This window comes from Alligator mississippiensis, chromosome 2 (assembly GCF_030867095.1).
Source record: "Alligator mississippiensis isolate rAllMis1 chromosome 2, rAllMis1, whole genome shotgun sequence".
Lineage (NCBI taxonomy): Eukaryota > Metazoa > Chordata > Crocodylia > Alligatoridae > Alligator > Alligator mississippiensis.
The window spans coordinates 79,626,586-79,646,783 of record NC_081825.1 but is presented as its reverse complement, the minus strand read 5'-3'; the positions used below and the strand labels follow the sequence as shown (position 1 = coordinate 79,646,783).

General features: G+C 42.5%; 1 protein-coding gene across 1 annotated transcript in view; it reads left to right on the top strand.

The window, feature by feature from the left end:
- The first annotated feature begins 3,059 nt into the window (after window positions 1-3,059).
- CEP44 (centrosomal protein 44) overlaps window positions 3,060-20,198 on the top strand; it is a 112,669-nt gene continuing 95,530 nt past the window's right edge. The window contains exon 1 of the mRNA XM_019481383.2: window positions 3,060-3,159. The gene's annotated coding sequence lies outside the window, so the exon portion shown is untranslated. The remainder of the gene's footprint in view (window positions 3,160-20,198) is intronic.

Sequence of the window (20,198 nt, the reverse complement as noted above, 5' to 3'; positions counted from 1 at the left end):
GGGCCATTTGCACCACTACTGAAGAGGGAAAGACTGGGGCCCCCTGCAGCTCAGGGCCATAGGCATATGTCTAGTTTGCCTGTGTCTAGTTTGCCTATGACCCTGCCCTCCCTGCAAGCTCATCCCACCTGGGATGAGCCACCTATGGCTCCTGCTTGCTCTAGCCCCAGGCCCCAGGCACCATGCACTGCCCCAGCTGGGCAGTGCTCCCAGCCCCAGCTGCCAATCACCAACCTTGTTCCACTTCTTCCCTCATTGTGTGAACTCAGCATGAGCTGTGGCTGCTGCTTCAATCTCCCCACAAATTGTGCCCCACACTGTGCCCCCCTATGCATTGCCTACAGCCCCCACCCCTTCATACATTGCCTATGCCCCTCCCCATAGACTTATCTGCAGGGAGCTGGCTGTATTGCCAGCCACATGCATGACATCTAAAAAAGGACTTGAACCCAGAAGCCTCAGAAGAAAAGCCAAATTGCCTTACCCAGACTCCAGTAAAAGGTTTTCCTCTCATGGTCAAATGCTGCAGCCCCTACACACAGGTGACACAGAAGCTGCCATACTTGAACAGGGCCAGACAGTTCTAGAAACTTTACAGGTGGTAATTATGAAATAATAGTAGAATAATAATAGAAATAACAGATTTTCTTCTAGCACTTAATAGTTAGCATTTGACTTGCATCCTGAAGCATAAGAGTTTATACAATTTCCAAATTTCTTATCTGCTCTGTGGGTACACTATTACCCATCTAACCTTATGAATCCTGCTAAACTCTTGTTTCCAGTGCCTTGAGTAACAGGCTAACTGGGTGGAAAAAAATGTCCTTGAATCAGTTTTACAGCTGTGCCTTTCCAATTTCACTAATGTCCCCTTGTTCTTGGGCAGAATCTAATTTTTCTTTATCTTTGTTTATAGCATCTCTCAGCTCCCCCCCCCCCCCCCCCCCCCCCCGGCCCCCTTCTCTAGCAGTTTTGTGCAGGTCCTCCTTTGCCCTTTGTTTCCTTTCTCTCTATTTCCCCTCAGTCTCTCTGGGGACAGATATGGCAGAAATAAAGGGTGGATGTGAATCTCCCACTTAATTTAAACATTCCTTGAATGAAAAGACAAGATTTTAAGCCTGCAATTGTAATTACCCTGGTCAACTGTTTCAGCCCTACCAAGATTAGGGTTGCCAACCCTGTTTGAATCTATACCAGGAATGCCAATGTGCCCGTGACACACAACGCCAACGTGCCCACATGCTTGCATATATCAGTGACAGATTACAGTGCATAGGATTTACATCAAGAAGGCAAATGCACATAACTATTACATTTTAAAAACCCACTGGACTACTGTATAAATTGGATTCAACATTTAATATTTAGTTTAATGAATGCCCCATCATTTATTTCCTGGGTGACTCTCAGCAGTCTCCTGGAGATTTATATCTAACTCCTGGAGACTCCAGGACAATCCTGGAGGGTTGGTAACCCTAACCAAGATCAGTCCTGCCCCACAACGCTCCAGCTTCAGCTAATGGGCAAGTACAGGGAGGATTTACTTTGAAAGTGTTGGTTTTGTCCCAGATGCATACAGACACACTGTACCTACCCATATGCATGTGTACTGCCAGTTGTCTCATGTCATTTGTGTTCTGTTTTTCCTCTTCCTGAAACGCTATTTATACAAACGGCTTTCTTCTTCCTTTCAATTAGGTAACCATGATTTATTTACTTTTCTCTTTCTATCATCCACACACATATTTAGTGTTGTAGCTCTTGTCAGAACTTTTTTTTAAAGTTATTTATTTTGATTTCTGATGAGGCAGCTTTAAATCAGATGTCAGTGTCAGCAAGTATGCTGCCCAGTGAATGTCATTAAATAACCAGACAGCTCCATGTTTGATTTGCTTTGCTCTCTGTAACTTCCGGGTGCTGGCGGTTGCTTTAATGAGAGTTTGGAACTCCTCTGGATAAGTGGACATCTAAATTACACAAATTGAAAACGCCTTTGCACAAAAGGGGCTAGTGATGGTCATCAAACTGCTGAATGGAAGAATAACAGAATCTTCAGATTTCACAATCTGATGCAGCAAAAACCTCTCATTAAACAAAGGGGGTGTTTTGTATATAATTAAACAAAGGATGAGCTAAACACAGGATGTGGCACAGTTAATGGACCCAAATTGACTGTGCCAAATGACAGTCAGTAGATGCCACCTTTTGTGTGTGAATCAACCTCTTTGCAGCCTCATAGCACTGTAGGATGTGTGGCTGTGCTGTCAAAGTTCTTTGAGTAAAGGTGATCTATATTATTAGACCAGCTCAAATAATAAATCTAAATAAAAGTCTAATAAAAGAGATCAGCTTTACCCAAAGAACCTTGTCTGCCTATGTGCTTAGACCAACACAGCAACACCCTACACCCCTGTAACATGGATGCACTGTTGCACTTAAACATTCTTGGGTTCAGTTTTAAGACAAAGGATTTTTCTTCTGTCTTCGGGTGTCTGTGTTTCCTGAGATAGGAGGGAGCATCAGCCAAGTGAAATGTAACTGCAGTAGTAAAAAAAAACTGCGGGTGGAGGGCTAGGGTGTATCGAAAAAGAGCCAAACACATGTGAACTTGGGGAGAAGGTTTGGCATGGAGTAGATTGCTGTAAACAAGCGATGGGTCCCAAGGGTAGGCGCAGATTGTTTTTCAGGAGTGCCATATATGGGAAGGAGGGAGGGGGACCTTTTGGGCACTTTAAAATGGAAAGAGCATAAAAGTGTGTGTGTGTGTGTGTGTGTGTGTGAGCATAAAATCGTGTGTGTGTGTACACACTTTAAATTGGAAAGACCATAGAAGACAGAGTGTACATTTTAAAATGGAAAGAGCATAAAAGTGTGTGTGTGTGTGTGTGTGTGTGTTTTAAAATGGAAAGAGCATAAAGAAAGAGTACACACTTTAAAATGGGAAGAGCATAAAAGAGAGAAGAGAAAGTGTGTGTGTGTGTGTGTGTGTGTGTGTGTGTGTGTGTGTGTGTGTGTTGGGGGGAGCTGTTAGATATTTAATGTAATGTGTATCCTTGTAGGTGGCACAGGGAGCGACTACAAGCAGAAAGCAGAGATCTCCAAGAACCACCGCTCTCACAAAGAAAGGAGAATAAATACCCAGGGGCACAAATACGAAAGGTAAAAATGATTTCTCTTGGCCGTTTTGTCATCGGTCCCGGAATACAAGCACTAGAGAGAAAGCAAGGGGGGGTTGGGGGGGTGGCAGTCAAGGGTGATGGTTGCTTCTTCATACCTTGGACCATCACCGTTTTCCAAAGAAGCCTTGAAGAAGCATGCCACTGTTGTGCAAAGCTAAAACTGGTGCAGCTGTGCCTGGAAAGCAGAGCACTGCCCCAGCATTCATAACTCAAGCGTGAAAACTCCCTGCCTCGGCGACTGGAGAAACTTCCCTGTGGAATTAAATTAGTGGTACGGGAGGGAAAAAAAAGTTTGCTCACAAAATAGTATTTTCTGTTCTTTTTTCTTGTTAAGAGAACCCACTAGCGCTATGGTTTGCAGTCTATAATTTGGTGCGTGATCACAAGAAGTTTATAGCATAATCATAGCATTCTGGGAGCTTGTTAGAGAGGGAAATGCTCCTTCAAGGAAATTTTATATACTTTTCATTTGGGCTTGTTTTCCGTCTTCTTCTGACATTTACTGTGATGAGCCATTGCGTGAGGGTAATATAATATTGAGCAAGGAGGCAAACTTTCATTTTCAGACTGGAACATGCCCTTAAGCCTGCTTTAAATGAGTAGCGGGGGAGACAGCCAGATCCTCTGCCCTGATGTCACATGTCTGAGCGAGGCAGCGCCACTCGCCTGGGTGCTGCTCAGCGCACACGTTTGCAGCCTTTTGAAGGAGGAATTGTTGCCAGACCTGGGGGGTTTCTCGAGTTTCCACGTTGCTCTTGGCCAAGACGCGTTTCACCCTAAATCAGCCTAAATTTATAAAGCCGATGGGATCAGGGAACACAATCTCTCAACCCCCCAAACCCCCATGTAGTGCCACAGTTCATGTGGGAGGCAGAAAGAGGGGAAATAATCCAAGCCGGACAGGCTGTTTGGCAGGCACTCCACATTATTAGGTTTCCAGTTTGGCAGATGGAGGAGAGTCCTGCGTCCTGACTTTGTCAACCTGGAGATTGCTGAGGGTTTCATCCAGCTCTCCTAAAAATCAGTGGCAGCTTTGCTTTTGACCGCCCTAGAAGGATTCAGCTTGGAGGCTGAACAGATCCCAAATGCAGCATCACTCACATGCCCCTGGGACTCCAGAGACTCAAGTTGTTTCTTTCCTGCCAAGCTCATCTCGAAATAAGACAAGGTCCTTAAGACAAGCATGTATAAGACAAGGACCCACGACGCCACCGTGGGGCTTTTTAATAAGCAAACTGCACGGCGCTTTGCTATCAAGAGGCACCGGATTGCTGCGGTGGTTATTGGTACCAATGGATGGTTACTAAATCGGTACAGCAAGGCATGAGTAAGACCTGAAAAAGGTTTTTTACTGGCTACAAACGGGCAGAGAATAAGATCAGGCGCTAGGCAAAACAGACATGAAAGGGGATGGTAAGCGTGTTCTCAAAGCCACTTTTAGCTGAGCTAAAAGATTAGTGAATGAGAGGCGACTAACACCCTCAGATTTGGCAATAATGATCACTTCAGTGGGGAGAAATTATAATGCCTGACTTGTAGACAAGACCCACTGGGCAAAGGACAATGCTTAGCAGTAGCGACTATTTATTTAGTAAACGGGATTAGTTCAAGCGCAGGGATTTAGGGTTCAGGTTGTAAACTGCTTGGTCATTATAAAAGGAATCTATTTTTTTTTTTTATTGAGGAAAGAAAAATACTTTAAATCCTCTCTATTGGCTAAATAGAGAGGTAACCTCTCTATTGGCTAAAAGTTACCTTCTTTCTGCCCACGAACCAGATTGGCCCCCTTTTTAAATCAAAGAAGCTCTGTTCTAAGTTTTCTATGTGCCAAGACCTAGAAGGTCACCCTGCAAGATCCAGTATTTTAACACCTGCAACCAGCTCAGTTTTGCTACTTTAAAAACTCCCTTTAAGATATAAACGTGCCTCGCCAGAGATTTAGACAACGTCTGAACATTGAAAACATTGTTATGATTTTCAGGTACAAAGTGTACAACAAATGTTGCTCTCCTGTAGCTGATCCTGCAGCTTTTGCTGCTAGAAAAGCGATATTGTTATCGCAACTCAAGTCAAACGAAGCAAGCACTGAAAGAATCACAAGTTGTTATCGTAATTTGAATCATCTTAATTCGATGATACTAATCATCATCATAATTTGATCAGAATTTGAATAACTTCCATTATGAATAACTTGCTCATAATGGAAGCCAGGCTCCAAATACCAGAGTACTGACAATTTGGGGCACCTAATTTTTAGCAGGTTTCTCAGGCAATTACAAATTTTAACAATATGTTTACTCGTTGATTATCCAGATTGGTTCACATAATTTAGCAGGTATAAATAGCTGTTGAACGTCTGTTAAAAATTACTCGATTTGTTTCGGTGGGTTTTATAGTTTATTTCCTAAAATAAAAAGAGCCAAAGCTTTTAATTTTGAAGTGTTCTGAAGATGGTATTTAGGAAAACTGCCCCCAAAGCTACATTTAAGTTCCCTTGAGGGTAATTTTAAATATTTGGGGTTTTTTTCTTAATAGTTTGGGTCTGTAAATGCACCTTGCATTTATTTTGATGCGGTAGATGAGATGAGGGAGCATTCATTTTTTGATCCAAAGCTTGCCAAACAACCGAGGCACAAATTGCTAAATTGTCTTTTTTTTCTTCTCCTTTTCGGGCACAAATATATTTGATGACAATGTTTAGACCTCTTAGTGCAGTAGTTTCCCGCGGGAGCTTTGCTTAAATATGAATAGCTGTGAAAAAGCCTCAGCCATTGTTCTGCGTTTCTAATGGATTTTGGGTTGCAAATGAAAAGATGAACCGGCGCTGGGGTTCAGAGCTAACTGGAAATTGTCTTCCTGTTCAAGGCAACTTGTGGGAAGCAAAAGATAAGGGAATGCCTATGCAATAGTTTTTAACCAAATGGAAGGAGACATGAAGCTATCTACTCCTACAGAATCTCCTCCATGGGATGATTGCTTTGTATTTATCATAAAATACAAGGTCTGTATTTTCCCCCACCCTTTTTAATGCCTTAGAAGAAAAGGGGGGGGGGGGTGTGGCGGGGATTTCTAGTCCTTTTTGTTTTGTTTTGTTTTCTATTTTGCTTTTATTATTTTAGGCTGAGACATAACAAACGATTACAGGTTGGAAAACGCATTTGAAAGCAGTAAGGTCACATTACGAGGAAAGTCTGGGCAGCATTAATCTGGTGTTTGGAAAGCAGTTGACAGTTGTGAAGGGTGTTGGGTTTTTTTTTAATTGGTCTTAAAAAAAACCCCTAAAAACCTAGTCCTCTCTTTCCTTCCCTCCCCCCCCCCTCAAAATCCCCCCACTAGACCAGTGGTTTCCAACCTTTATTCATTTGCAGACCCCTAAAAAATTTTGTATAGAGATTTTTGGAAATCTCAGATTTTGCTGGCCCCTTTGGATTGTAAATGTGGCTATTCACATACTCCTGATTGATCATAATCATTTTTCTCAGACCCCTTGGACATAGTCTGGGACCCGCAGGTTGAAAACCACTGCACTAGAACATAAAATCCATCCTCTTTCTCCTCCTCTCTCACAATCCGTGTGAACTTGGAAATACCTGGTGTCCCCCCAGCCCCAATTTGCTTTTTCTACTCGAAACAAGGTACTGTGAACGCTTGGGGGGGGGGGGGGGGGGGACACCAGTTCTGGCACCGGTAACACTCTCAGGAGGGTGTCCTCTGCTCTCATCTGGAAGACGATGCTCTGCATCAAGATACAAGACCAGTAACTTCCAGTAAGGAAGGAGTGGGGCATTTATTATTTCAGCAAAAGGGGGATGAAAGCCTTACTCAAGGACGTATTTGGTAGTCGTGTTGGTCTGAGAAAAAACGAAATGCAAAACTCTAAAACTTTTGGTTTAGAGATGATGCCCTTTATTAGACCAATTAAGAAATCGCAGAAGAAGATATCTATATATTTTGCAATTTCTTAGTTGATCTAATAAAAGGTATCATCTCTGAACAAAGCATTCTAGAGTTTTACATTACTCAAGTCAAAGCAGTTTATTTCAGTGATCATTTGGCCTGAGTAAATCCTGCCCACAGACTCTGGCCCATGATATAAACCATATTTTTGCCTTTGCTCCCCCTTGGGTCCGAATGGTGAGAACTGCCTCCTGCCTGCTTCGCTATTGAGGGGGTCCTTGGTGAGCACGGAGACTTTTCTTCATTGGATCCAGTAGGAGTTTCTTTAACTCCCTTAGTCTCGGATTCCTAATTACCCAGCTGATTACCCAACTGCTCCTGTATGAAATCAGCCCCTGGAGCTGGGCTGGAGTCTCTTGTAGTTGTAACATTGTAGTTGTAACCTAGTTGTTCCCCTCCTCACGCACATCCCTCTTACGGCAGTCCCTTGCTGGGGCGCTCTGTGTTTCCCTAGTGGGTTTCTCTTTTGGGGTTCACAACTCTTAACATCTACTAATAAAATTCAATCTGGTGTTTGGCATCTTAATAGCCGGGTTTGCTCCCCTCGGATCCCTCTCATCTAATGCCTTCTTACAGCCCAGCAGCATGGAAGGGAAAATGCATGCAAAGTTGTTGTGTACAAGCATGGCAGGGATTGGGAAATCATCCAGATGGCACCACCCTGCCACACTGATTCATAGGAGAAAGACAAGGGGGGATGACTGGGCTCTGATGCCTGTTGCCAAGAGTACTCCTCTCCTGCGTGTGAGGCTTTATCTGCCTCTGTTACAAGCTAACTTCGCTACAGCTGTTGCCTGCTGGGGTATGTTACAAGCTACCTTTTTGCTTTCCTGGGAGGCTGATCCCGCCGGGAAAGCTCACAAAGAGCCCAGCAGTCAGGGGCTGCCACAGGGATGTGGTGGTTGGGGGGAACTGTAAAGCACAAGAGAGCCCAAATGGCATTGCTGGAGCACTAAAACGTAGGTTATCCTCCCATCATCCAGGAAATACATTTAAAGAGCGTTAATCCTCTGCTTCTGAACAAATGGTAGGGTTTATCTCAAATCTCCAGGATGCAGTGCGGTTAACTCCTAGAATGACAGAAAATGCGGGCTGGAAAGGACCTCAGGGCATCTAGTCCCTCCCCCTGCTCAAAGCAGGACCAGCCCCAACTACATCACTCCAGCCAGGGCTTTTCCTAGCTGGGTCTTAAAAACCTCCAAGGATGGAGACTCCCCCACCCCTCTGGGTAACCCCTTCCAGGGCTTCACCACCCTCCCAGTAAGAGCCCCCCTCCCTAATATCCAACCTAAACCTCCCGGGCTGCAACTTGAGACCATTGCTCCTTGTTCTGCCCGGGTGTCGGACTGGCCTGCCCACAAGTCCCTCTCCACTGCAGCCGGATCCTAGGCAGTGACTTATGTGCTGGTGACATGGGCGAAATGCCCAGAAACCCGAGGTGGCTTGGCGATACTCGGGCTGCTAGGGGGCTCGCACATCACCGGGAGGCTTGCAAAGAAGCGATCCCACAACACTAGTCCACCTGCCTCTTGTTTCCGTCCCTCCCGATCAAATGGACACAAGCCTCTCGCATGAAACCCCCGCGAGCCGATCCCTTTCTTGCAGTGAGGCGTGTGGTTTGGTTGAGGTCCGAAATCACCGCTTGGCAGAGCGCAGTAGGGGCAAAGCCAAGAAGTGATGTGATCAGGTAGATGCTGATCAGTCCACACGCCGATTATTAGGGGGTGTGATCAGCCCCGACCAGCCAGGATCTCAGCCACTGAAGCCTGACGAGTTGAGATGAGCCCTCCTGTTTGTTCAGAGGAGGAGAATTAACGCGCTCCAAATGCATTTCCTCGATGCTAGGAGGATAACCCACACTTTCCTGCTCCAGCGAGGCCATTTGGGCTCTCCTGCGCTTTACAGTCCTTCCCCAACCAGCAGATCCCAGTACTGCTCTCAGCTAAACTCTGGACAAAGAGAAACGTGCCCGGCAAAGTAAAGCCATTTTCAACCGATCAAGCAACCGATTCATCCACGGACCAAGGAACCGATTAAGCACCCGATTGTCCTTCCCCGGGTGGGGACCAGGAGGCTGGAAGCCGGGGCGATGCTCAGTGCGATCCCTGCCTTGCCTCCACTCCGGACTGAATGACAAGCCCCGTCACCCCCCGCAGACATAGCCCTTAGGATTTTCCTCCCCCGTTGCCCGATCGGTTCAGTTTCTGTGCGAGGGACCCAGGGATCCCTCTCCTGGCTCGCAGCAGCAGCAGCGTGGCTACTTTCTCAGCCGGTGCCTTTTTTGTGGTAGCGCCTGCACTTGTCCGAGACGTGCCAGCCTTGCCTAAGGCAACGCTCCTGAGAAGTCTCGAGTGGCTAGGTGGCCTGGGCTTGCTTGTTTCAGGGACAGATCCGCAGTCACGGGACAGTGTCGTAGCCCCGGGAAAGCTGGGACGCTTCAGGGACATGCCACCCACGGGCCCTTGCCATTTCCAAGCCCGGAGGAGAAGGGGAGGAAGAGATCTCGAAGCCCTATAGGAAACAGAGGAGGGAAGACACGACCTGGAAGGGCCAAAGGCAGGCATGGGCTTGATTTAACATAAAGGAGGAGGGGAGCTTTGCATCCATGAGGGCTAGAGATAGCCACGGGGAAAGCAGGGGGAATGTGTCATCTTAATGGGTCTGATGCCTAGAGGCAGCATATCAAGTCTTGCCCTTTCCTGTATCAAGTCTATGCCCTTTACTGTATTTATCCTAATGTACTGGGTTTCAAAAGCTCCCCCCACCCCACTACAGCTGCTATCATTTACAGGAGCACAAAGACCCTTCTCCAAATATACAAGGAAAAGAATCACTCCCTTCTCTCTCTTCCATGAGTTTTCCTTTCTTGGTTTCCTGGTAAATGCCCTTCCCAATCTCAGAGTTTGAGTAAGGACAGAATGATTAATTTTTCTGGGGTCACCCTTTAAATCCCCAGAGGTTGCTTTGCTTAACTCTGTTTTATGGCAACTGTTCAGGTCCCTGATCCTACAGCAGATAAATGGCACAGATGCTCTCCTCTTAAAGGTATAGTTGTGGGAGAAAGAAAGGCAGAATTCACATCGTTTTAGCAAAGCTCTAGACTGTGTTCAGGACACAACTGGCTTCTTGATTCATGAGAATTCAGACATCTCTGGTATTGTATCATCTGATTTAACGATCTAAAGCTTTACTTTGTTAAAAAACACACCAGACAAAAAAAACCAAGAATTCTCCTAAAATATTTAGTCCCAAGAGCCTAAAATATACTTGGAAACTAATGAAAACCATTTACTCCAACAACAGTCCCCCCAAAAATTAATAATCTCAGACGTCTTTCCTTTTTTTTTTCCTTCTTAAATTGTGTCTTCCTCTGAAAATATATTGAAGGATCAAAAGACAAACAAGAAATAATACTGGAAAAATATTCTTCATTATGAATTTAGGTTTATTAAGTGTTTTAACTCTAGTAAGGGAAATAACAACAATAATAACCTGTCTGAGTAGGTTGGAATATTTTAATTCTCTTTTAGATTTCTTTTGAGGAAGACAGGAATTCTAGAAAAAAAAAATTAAACCTAGCGATTGTAAATGCTGTATAATACTACTGGAATAAATAAAAGTTGACTAGAGTTTCTAGTCAGAAAAAGTGCCTGTATTGTAATAATTTCTAAGTTTTACTTCAATCTGAAAGATATTAATTTAACAGTATAGTTCTTACAAAATGTAATTCTTATTTGAATGAATATTCAGTGGGAAAGAGCTCTCTACTTTTCAGACTCAGTTTGTGCATTCCTTGATGCCAGTTAAAATTTTGCCTAAGGACTTCAGGATCAGGACGGTCTGTTTCATCAGTAGGAATCTACAGCAAAAAAAAAAATAAAAAAAAAAATGCAATTGGTTTGTGGTATCATGGCAGTGTAAGAATAAATGTTTCCCCCTGAAAGCATAATAACAGCATACTTTGTTTCAGAGATTTGTTGAGAGTCACAGTTTCAAATTATGTAAATCAGCACAGTTTCCCTGAAGTCATCAGAACTGTCATTTTACAGCAAGTGAGGACCTGGGTGATATGTGTATTATTTCTTCTCTGGGCTAAATAGTACAAACGTGTAATAAAAAAGAGTGTCACGCAGGTCAGTTTCTTCTACTGATTCCTCAGTTTTATATACTCTAAAAGATCATTACTTTTGTATAGTATGATCTATACAAAAGGAAGGAAACGAAACAAATGGCACACTCAATATGGTAAAAGGCCAGTTTCATAAGTTACAATATTGCCATCAGATGATGTTTCATAATGGTGAAGTTACCATCATGAAATCCAGCTCTTTTGATCATTGAGTTTGCACTGATTACACAGTATTGCCACCATATAAAAATGATAAATTGATTTCTTTAAATAAAAGATTTTGAGCTAAATTTGTATGTGGTATAATACAATGAGGCTGCATTTAGTTTTACCTAATTTTGATTTATCCCTAGATACAGGATTTGGTATAAGCCAATGAAACTGTGTCCATTTCCACTTAGCCTGAACCAGTCCTTATAGGTATGATTCATATGAACCACCAGCTCGATACACTGTTACAGTGGGATTTATTTCTGTTGTTAGGAACTGGATAATAATATAAAATGTCCAGCACCTTTTAGCAGAAACACCCTTGCTTATATTTACTTACATTTTTGCAAGGGTTTCATTTCCTTTCATCTGTAAAAAGTCAGTCTCTCTACAGTGTTCTACTCTCTGAAGGTCTGCAACCCACATGGTTGCACATATTTGATACTTCACTGAATTATTTAAAGGTAGAATAGCATATAGTTCTTTTATAACCTAACTCTGTTATATAGTGTGATCAGGACCTTAATGTTTTCTACATGTACGCACAGGAATGCAATGCTACTTAAAAATCTCAGTTTTTGAAATCATAGGACCCCTATACTCTGCTGCTGTGATCCCTAAATAACTTGACAATTACAAGAAGAAAAGTTTATATATTTCACAGCAAAAGCAACTCACCATGTAATTTAGATAGATATTGCAACAGATAATGAGGGCAGACTACAGGTAGTAAGGAATTAGAAATATGGAGAAAGGAATACAGTCCTGAGAAACATGTTTCACAAGACAAGTTGATAATATATCAATTTTCTTGGACTTGTCTTGCTTTTTATAGCATGTATGTTTATATTGTGGAAGGTCAGAAGCCAAAGAAAAAATAGCTAGTGCCAGCCAAAAAGGTTAGAGGAATTTTGAAGAGTTGCTTCAAGAGAAATGAGTTACAAGGAACTCATGAAAGGGGAAGATGGTTTCAGGATCAGCCTCAGACTGAAAAAAGACACTAAGGAAGGAAAAGGTAACAATATCTAAAACTCTCTAATCCTGCTTGTTTACTCTCTCAAAACCAAGTTGATTCAAAGCCTCAATGGGTCTTTAAACTCTTGCAATGTGTCCTGATTATTCAGACATAGACTTAAAAAAAATTACGTGTGACTTATATGACAGTCATGACCTATAAATACAGAAGTACAGCCTGAGTTTCAAACATCAGGCACAGCTTTCAGTGCAGTGCTTTTGTATCACAATGGTCATATGGTCATAATACTGGCTCTACCTTGCTCTGGAAGGGTGTGTACACACATAGTAACTTTATGACAGCCAAGCTGACTTAACTTTTTAAAGGTGATTTAACTGTCAGAGCGTACACACATATGTGGAGCAGAGTCAACTTACATGTGGCACAAGACAATACATTTCTGAGGTGTGCTATTTTGATTCAAATTACTTAAATTGACTTGGCTCACAAGATGGCTGCCACCATGTCAAGGAGCTGTACATGAGTATGCTCCAACATGGCTTAAGCGGACTTAGTCAAGTTGACTTAGTATGTGCGTACATACCCAAAGATAGCTTCAGCACAAGTACATGCCTGCAGACACCATAGGGAGAGCAAGAAAATTTTGGGGAGGAGGGGCTGAGCATGTGCTCACATGACCCCTACCCCAGGGGGGGAAAGTCTGTGGGGAAAGGGGCAGGGGGAGGGAAAAGGGCCATTGGGGAGGGAAGGGAGTGGGGTTGGGACTGGGAGGGAGTGGAGCTAAGCCAGGCCCAGGATTAAGATTGGGGCCAGGGCCCTTTGCGCCTCTGCAGCTGCCCCTTACCCTGCATTGCCCACACCAGTGCCCACTGCATCACTGAATCCACTGTCCCCCAGCCCCAAACCAGCCCTGGCTGCCTCCCCGCACTGGCCCCAGCTCCAGCTCCAGCTCCAGCTCCAGGTCCGGCCCCGGCACTGCCACGCACCACCCAGGGGGGCCCAGAGTCAGAGGCCAGAGCAGGGCCAGCCTTGGGAACAGAGCTGCTGGCATTGGCAACATGTAGGGGGTGCACGCAGGTGCACATGCACCCCCTGAGATAAGCGCCACCGGCACTTCCACCGATGGCAGTGATTAGCCACTGGGGGACCCCCTGGTCAGCAATCGGCTGCTGGGGGATCTCCCCCCTTCTAGTCGGTGATTGGCTGCTGGTGCTCCCCCCAATATTAGGAGGCACCGGTTGCCCATGGCCCTGCCCCGCCCCAAGTCAGAAGAGCCTGGCGCAGCCCTGACCCCAACCCACAATGGCATCCTGCCCTGCCCCATGCAGATCTGGGGTCACACTCCCTCCGTGCTTCCCAGGGTGTGCATAGCAGCAGGAGCTGTGCTCCCCGGACAAGCCACTCGTGGTTCAGTCCTGTGCCGTCAGCTGTGCAGCGCCCCCCTCCTATCCCCAGCCCTAGCCCCACTCCCTCTCCCTGCCCCTGCTGCTGCTTCTGGAAGTCCTCAGCCAGGCTGTCTTGCAGCCCTACCACTGCCCTGCATTTGTGGGGGATAAGCCCCAACCTCCTTTTGCCACCTATGGCAGTCACATACAATTAGCCATGGAGCCAGTGTGCTCAACCACTCTCTGCTCCCAGTGTAGCAGGTAGAGGGGCTGTTGGTTGAGCCTACATCCATAGTAAACTTAAGCTGTCTTTTTTCCCCACTCCAGTCATTAATGTTCAGCATAAATTAAAGAAACCTTCAAAGTATTCTGGCCCAACCTGGAGGAAATGATATGCATGAAGCAGTGCTAGTATTAAGGCACCAAAAAGGAGTGATTTAAATTATCTATGCACATCACCTCCTGGCTTGTATTCTGTATGTTTTGAGTTTACCCCAAATGTATTTTATTTATTCTGATAGCACACTCACCTTTTCCCTGAAAATTAGCCACCCAAAATTGGGTTGCATGCCTTAAACAAAGAAACTGATTTCCATGATGAAATGGAGGCAGGGAGGTGCTGGAATGGTGGCACTGGGCTGTGCATGGCACTGACTCACCCAGAGCTGAACTTTCTGACTGCATGTAGCAGGGATGCAATCAGAGTCATTACCCCTCCTGCTACTGCTCTGCCAACAGCTATTGGTTTGACCCTGTCATAGCTACTGCTGAATTAAGACTTTGAGAGGGTTAATGCCTTTGAGAGGGATATTGAAGAGGGGTCTCTGTCCCTATTCCATGTAGCTTCATTCAGATCTCTGAGTGAACAGGTGCCAGGGCAGGTAAGACTCAGGAAAATATTTTTTCTTGGTTCTGCCATCCCATAACAAGGTGCATGTCTTATTCAGGACCATGTGGTATGTGACTATATACAGTACCTGGCCCAATGAATACCAAATCCTAAAATACTTGAGTTTCCTTAACCGGCTAGGAAAGGATTGCAAAAATTTAATAACAAGTTTGATTAACCAATACATGAGAAGAAATTGCAATGGGCAGATATGTCTCTTGTGCTTTTTCCCCCCTTTTGTACAATGAGGACAAGCGATGCTAAGCTCTGAATAATGCGCAACACAGCATATGGTTCTGATCCTGCCAGCTGTGGGCAGACCCTGGAGTCATACAGAACCCTATTAAGCCTAAAGCAGTGCCCAGATAGAGCAAGCGGCAGGATCCCTGCTCATATCTATATCCTTCTTTTAAGATCAGTCAGTCTGCTGGAGCTCCAGGAAGGCTCAAGTTGTTTCCTATAGACTGGTCTAAATCCTGTTTCTTTGTGAGCATATTTCTATGTATAATCTTTGTTGTATATGCTTTTACTGCATTTATTTGTTTTTCTATCACACATCAGTCCTACATGAAATATAAATCATGTAGGACTGCTCCAGATCCAAATAGTACTGATGTAATGACTTAAAGAGCAGCTGGATAGACCTTGATGAAGCAAGGCCACTGCACATGCATTCTATCGGCTGCATTGTGATGTTAATGCATACTTGAGGATAAGTGTGGGCTTTACTATGTATAGAGATTGGATTACTTACCTGATTAAACCGTAGCATCTACTTATGGACTTTGCTGAATCGAAATAGGATTACTCACATGTTTAAAGTTAAGTGAGTTTTTTATATTATATTTTGATGTGAGTATATTTTTTGAATCAAGAACAGAACCTGGATATCATATCAGGTTTTTTTCCTTTTCAATTTTGTTTGTTTATTTTCTTAAATTTTAGTTGCCATAGTGCAAAGTAGTTTGACAGAGTCAAATGCATTGTGTACCAATTGTGATGGAGAATATATTTATTAAAGCAGTGGATTATATAGCCCCTTTAACTTTTTCTATGAGAATAAAACCTATCTGAATCTGCTAAAGCCCATCTTTCGGTCATAAAAGGGGATTAAAGTACAAATTGAAGAGTGCAATAAAAACAATAAGCAAATATTCTTGAAGCAGTAACTGATAAAAGTGGTGCTTTTAACAGTGAAACAGTACTGTTTCACTGTTCAGCATTCTAATGTCAGTGGCTGTGATAATTGATACACTAATGCTGTGTCATGGGTAGAATGGAGATAAATTTGTATCTGAAGTGAAGCACAGTATCTTTATTCACAAGTATCTTTGGGACATTTTACAGGAATGGAATTTTAATATATCATGAGAAAACTAAGGCCATTTATCTTCCGCCCTTGTAGAGGGAGACCGTCTTTTGCCAAGGTTAAAAGCTTGCCAGGAGTGATAGAAACTGGGTAAAGTCATAGAGTTATTTCCTTTGATATTTACTCAAACTTTAAAACACATCTATTTGACAGCATAGAAACATTTCATGGGTTGTTTTCATAATATGCAATTAATATATATTAAAAATATGAACATTTTGCTTATACACCCAATCTCAACCTATTATGAAGAAACTTAAGATGCAGATGAAGGATCTAATCTTCTTTCAAAAACAAGGTCAGATATTCTGTAGGCAAAACAGGGAGACCTGGAAAAACTGTTTCAAACCCTTGCTGGGTATATCCTACTATATGTCTTCTTCTGGCAACACTTCCCATGGGCATTTTAAGAGTAAAGAAAGTGGAAGTAAGATGTACATTAGACATATTTTGCAGCAGAAGAGGGAAAAGAAAACAAAGAAACATTTTTTTCTGCCTCTCAGTTCAACTCTTAAGCAAAACTTCCAGACTTTGGTGATGGATGATGTTGGTGGCAAATATCTTTCTGGAAGAACTTTTTTCCAGAGATCATGCTTCTCAGTCATTCAGGGTCTGTTTATGGACTGTCAGTCAGACTATTTTCATACTGGCCAAATATACTGATTGGAGTAATTTTTCAGCCACAATGTTCTTAGAGAGAATCATTCGTGCAGCAGAGAATGAGGTATTTTTGAAGTAATAGCACTAATATGTTTGCCTGTGAGAGTCTGCATCACATTTCCTTTGAGCACTGAAAGGATCAATCTTACAAGCTAGAGCTCCAGTAAAGTTGTGGTTAATGAGTTCTATCTTCCAGAAATACTGGATTATTTGCTGAACCATGTGAGCACCTGGAGGTGCTATTGCTGAATCTGATCTGTTGTTCCTTTCTTTCACATGGGCTAATGCCCAGATGTGTCTGCATAGTTTCACTGAGTTTAAGGCCACAAGAGATCATTTGATCATTTAGACTGAAACTCCTATATGTCACAGGGCATTACACTTCAAAATTATCCCTGTACTGAGGCCAGAAACTTGTATGTTTGACCTGAAGAATAAACTGTGTTTGGCTGAAACATTACCTTCCAAATCGGCAGCCAGTCTTGTTTTGGAAACATCAGGAGATGGAGAGTTGACCACCTCATTTTCCCTGCTATAAACTTGGGCTTAATTTCTAATTTGAATTTGTGTGGCTTCTGCTTCCAGTCCTCCTTGGTTTCTCCCATTATCAGGACAAAAAAATCCTTCATTTCACTCTTGCTAGAAGAGGTCCCTAATCTTCTCTAGTTTATTTTTGTATCAATTCTTTATCCAGAGCAGGTTGTCTCCAAGGCTGTGAGCAGTCTGGTTTTATAATAATCAGAAAAGCAATAATATTCATCAGTGTTTCCAGTTTGTTACATTGAAACCATTTTTAAACATTAAACATTCTGTTATGCAACCAAATTCTGAAATCATCATACAATCTTTGCTCCCTCCAAAAGCCAAGAGTAAAATCCTGGCCCCACTGAAATCAATAGTGATTTTTGCCATTTACTTCAGTCAGACCAAGATTTTAAAGACAACATGCAACAATGTGGCTTTGTTTTGTTGAATTTACTTCCTAGTTGTTACCCTGTTCATTCCCAATGTATCAGAAACGGGATGTTTCTGTGGCTGCTACAATTTGTAGAGTAACAGATAATCCTTTAAAATAAGTAAAGATATATATCTAGACCACCTTTGTTCAGTGCTAGATACAGGGGAAATTAGATTTTGGCAACTCTGATAATATTTCTAGGAAAACATATATAATGAAGTTCTGCTGTGAAATACAGGATACCCCCGCTTAGCGCTCTTAATTGGTTCCTGAAAAAATGAGCGTTAAGCGAAACCAAAAGTATTTGATGACCCAAGATGGCAACCAAATTGTTTTTAATGACCCAAGATGGTGATCGTGAACATTATAATGAAATTCGCTGAGCACTAAATGAAATCAGGTATCAATTTCAAATGAGTGTTATAGTGAAATAGTGCTAAGTGAAACAGCGTTAAGTGGGGGTTGCCTGTACTTCTCCCATATCCAAGCTCATGCTGGCATATGACATAAAAGTATCACTTTATGGAAAGCACCTGCCAGTTACAAATATACCATACTTTCCTGCATAAAGCATGCACCAAAAACCAGCTGCTGGAAATTGGAGTGTATTATATGCATGAAATACATTAAAAACAGTTTTGCCACTTATCAGGTAAAAGCTGAAGTAAAGTGTGCATGAGCTCCATGGGGAATAGAATAATGAGTAGGTTTAGCTCCCTAGCTCTTGCTACTCAGTCACTTCTTACAAGGAAAGATCTTTTGTCTTATTCTGTCTTTCAAAATAAAGGTAGTAGATTAGTTTACTGTACAGTAAACCATTTTGTGTAGACATGGCCATTGATGCATATTCTTCATTACATGGAGCCTGTTACTAAGAAGTTACGTTTTAATATGAAGAAATGTAGACTCTTAGAAACCACACAGTGGATATGAGAAGAGAAAGAAGCTTGGCCAGTTGAGTAGATCATAAATTGCTCTTTGCACTGGCCTTTGCAGAGTGAGAACAGAAGCTCGGTTCTGCGGTTGGTGATTGATGCATGTGGCACATTCATGAACATGTAGTTGGGGTAGATGGGCTGTCTGTGGGCCCCAACCCTGGATAAGAATTGGGAAATAACTTCACCTCCCCAACCTCATATGGGGGCTAAATAATGAAGCTTTTATGTAAATAAAGGACATTTCCCCAAGAAAAGAATAACATTCAAGCCATAGGTAATGAAAAAAATAATTTTCTAAAACAGCCCAAATAAATTTCTCAGTCTTATGTAAGATTAAAAAAAATAATTTATTTTATGATACTGTGAAATTGTTTGATTTTGGTTACAGTATGTATGCATATATAAAGTATGTCTGTCTTACAGCTTCATACAAGCTTTTACTTACATTAGTAGTCCCTTTGACTGTAATTATCTAGTCGCATGGAGAAGGGCTTGTAGGAGCATACTGTCAGATTTACAGTACAGCCAGAAATGAGACAGGTTGTCCACACAGGGCCTGTCTTCATTGCAAACTTGCCATGCCTGGCTGCTCTGTTTGGGGTGCCTGAACTGGAAGCAGTGTCCTGATTTACAACAACTTCTCTGAACAAATTTTATTACCATGTCAGCTTGTTAACCATCTCTCTGAATTAAGATAATTTCTTTGTGGCAGAGATGGTAAAGATTTTGTTTTTGCATGGATTAAAAAATAAATTGAATAAATGCTCAGAAAAGATTTTGTAAAAAAGTTTATATTTAGTATCCACTGCCAAAAAAGACCATTTAAATAATGAATGAGGTTCACTTCCTCAGAATGTGTAAATGTCCTAACTTAGAGTTAAACTGTCAACAGCTGAAAGACAATACCATTGACATGTACCTGGCACTAGTTACTCAGGTTTATTTTTTCCTGGAAAGCTGTTTTGGGCGACAGAGTGGCGTCCGGGTTTCCCAGGTTGTTGTGCTGACAAACTGCAGTGGTGGTAAAAGCAGGGAGTCTGACAAAATCTCATTAATCATTTTAAATTAAATCCAACATTCCTTTCCAACACTGCCAAGAAGAAAGCTAACTTTTACAAATGAAAATTCCCTCTGAAAAGATTTGATATCCTGTCCTTGTTGCTCTCTAAATAAATATGTTTGACACACACACAAGAGGAAATACTATTTCTAACCTTAAAAAATGGCTCTGATTGTCAGACATATTGAATGCCTCCAGATCCTATTTTCTTTAATGGGAGTTATAGTGAACAACAGCATCTCAGAAAATCAGACCAAGTTTGTCTAGTTAGAATTTCCACATAATTATAGCAATAGCAATTGTGAAAACAAAACAACCCCCTCCAACAAACCAACCAACAACAAAACCAAAATCAATTATTAAAGTGTTCATAATAATCCAGCATCTTTCCACACTTCTAACCAAAGCAGACAAGTTTTCTCTCTGTTCACTGGGAAAGGATTTTAAAACCAAAAAAACACAGTTAAGGAAATATGGAAAGCTAAAAA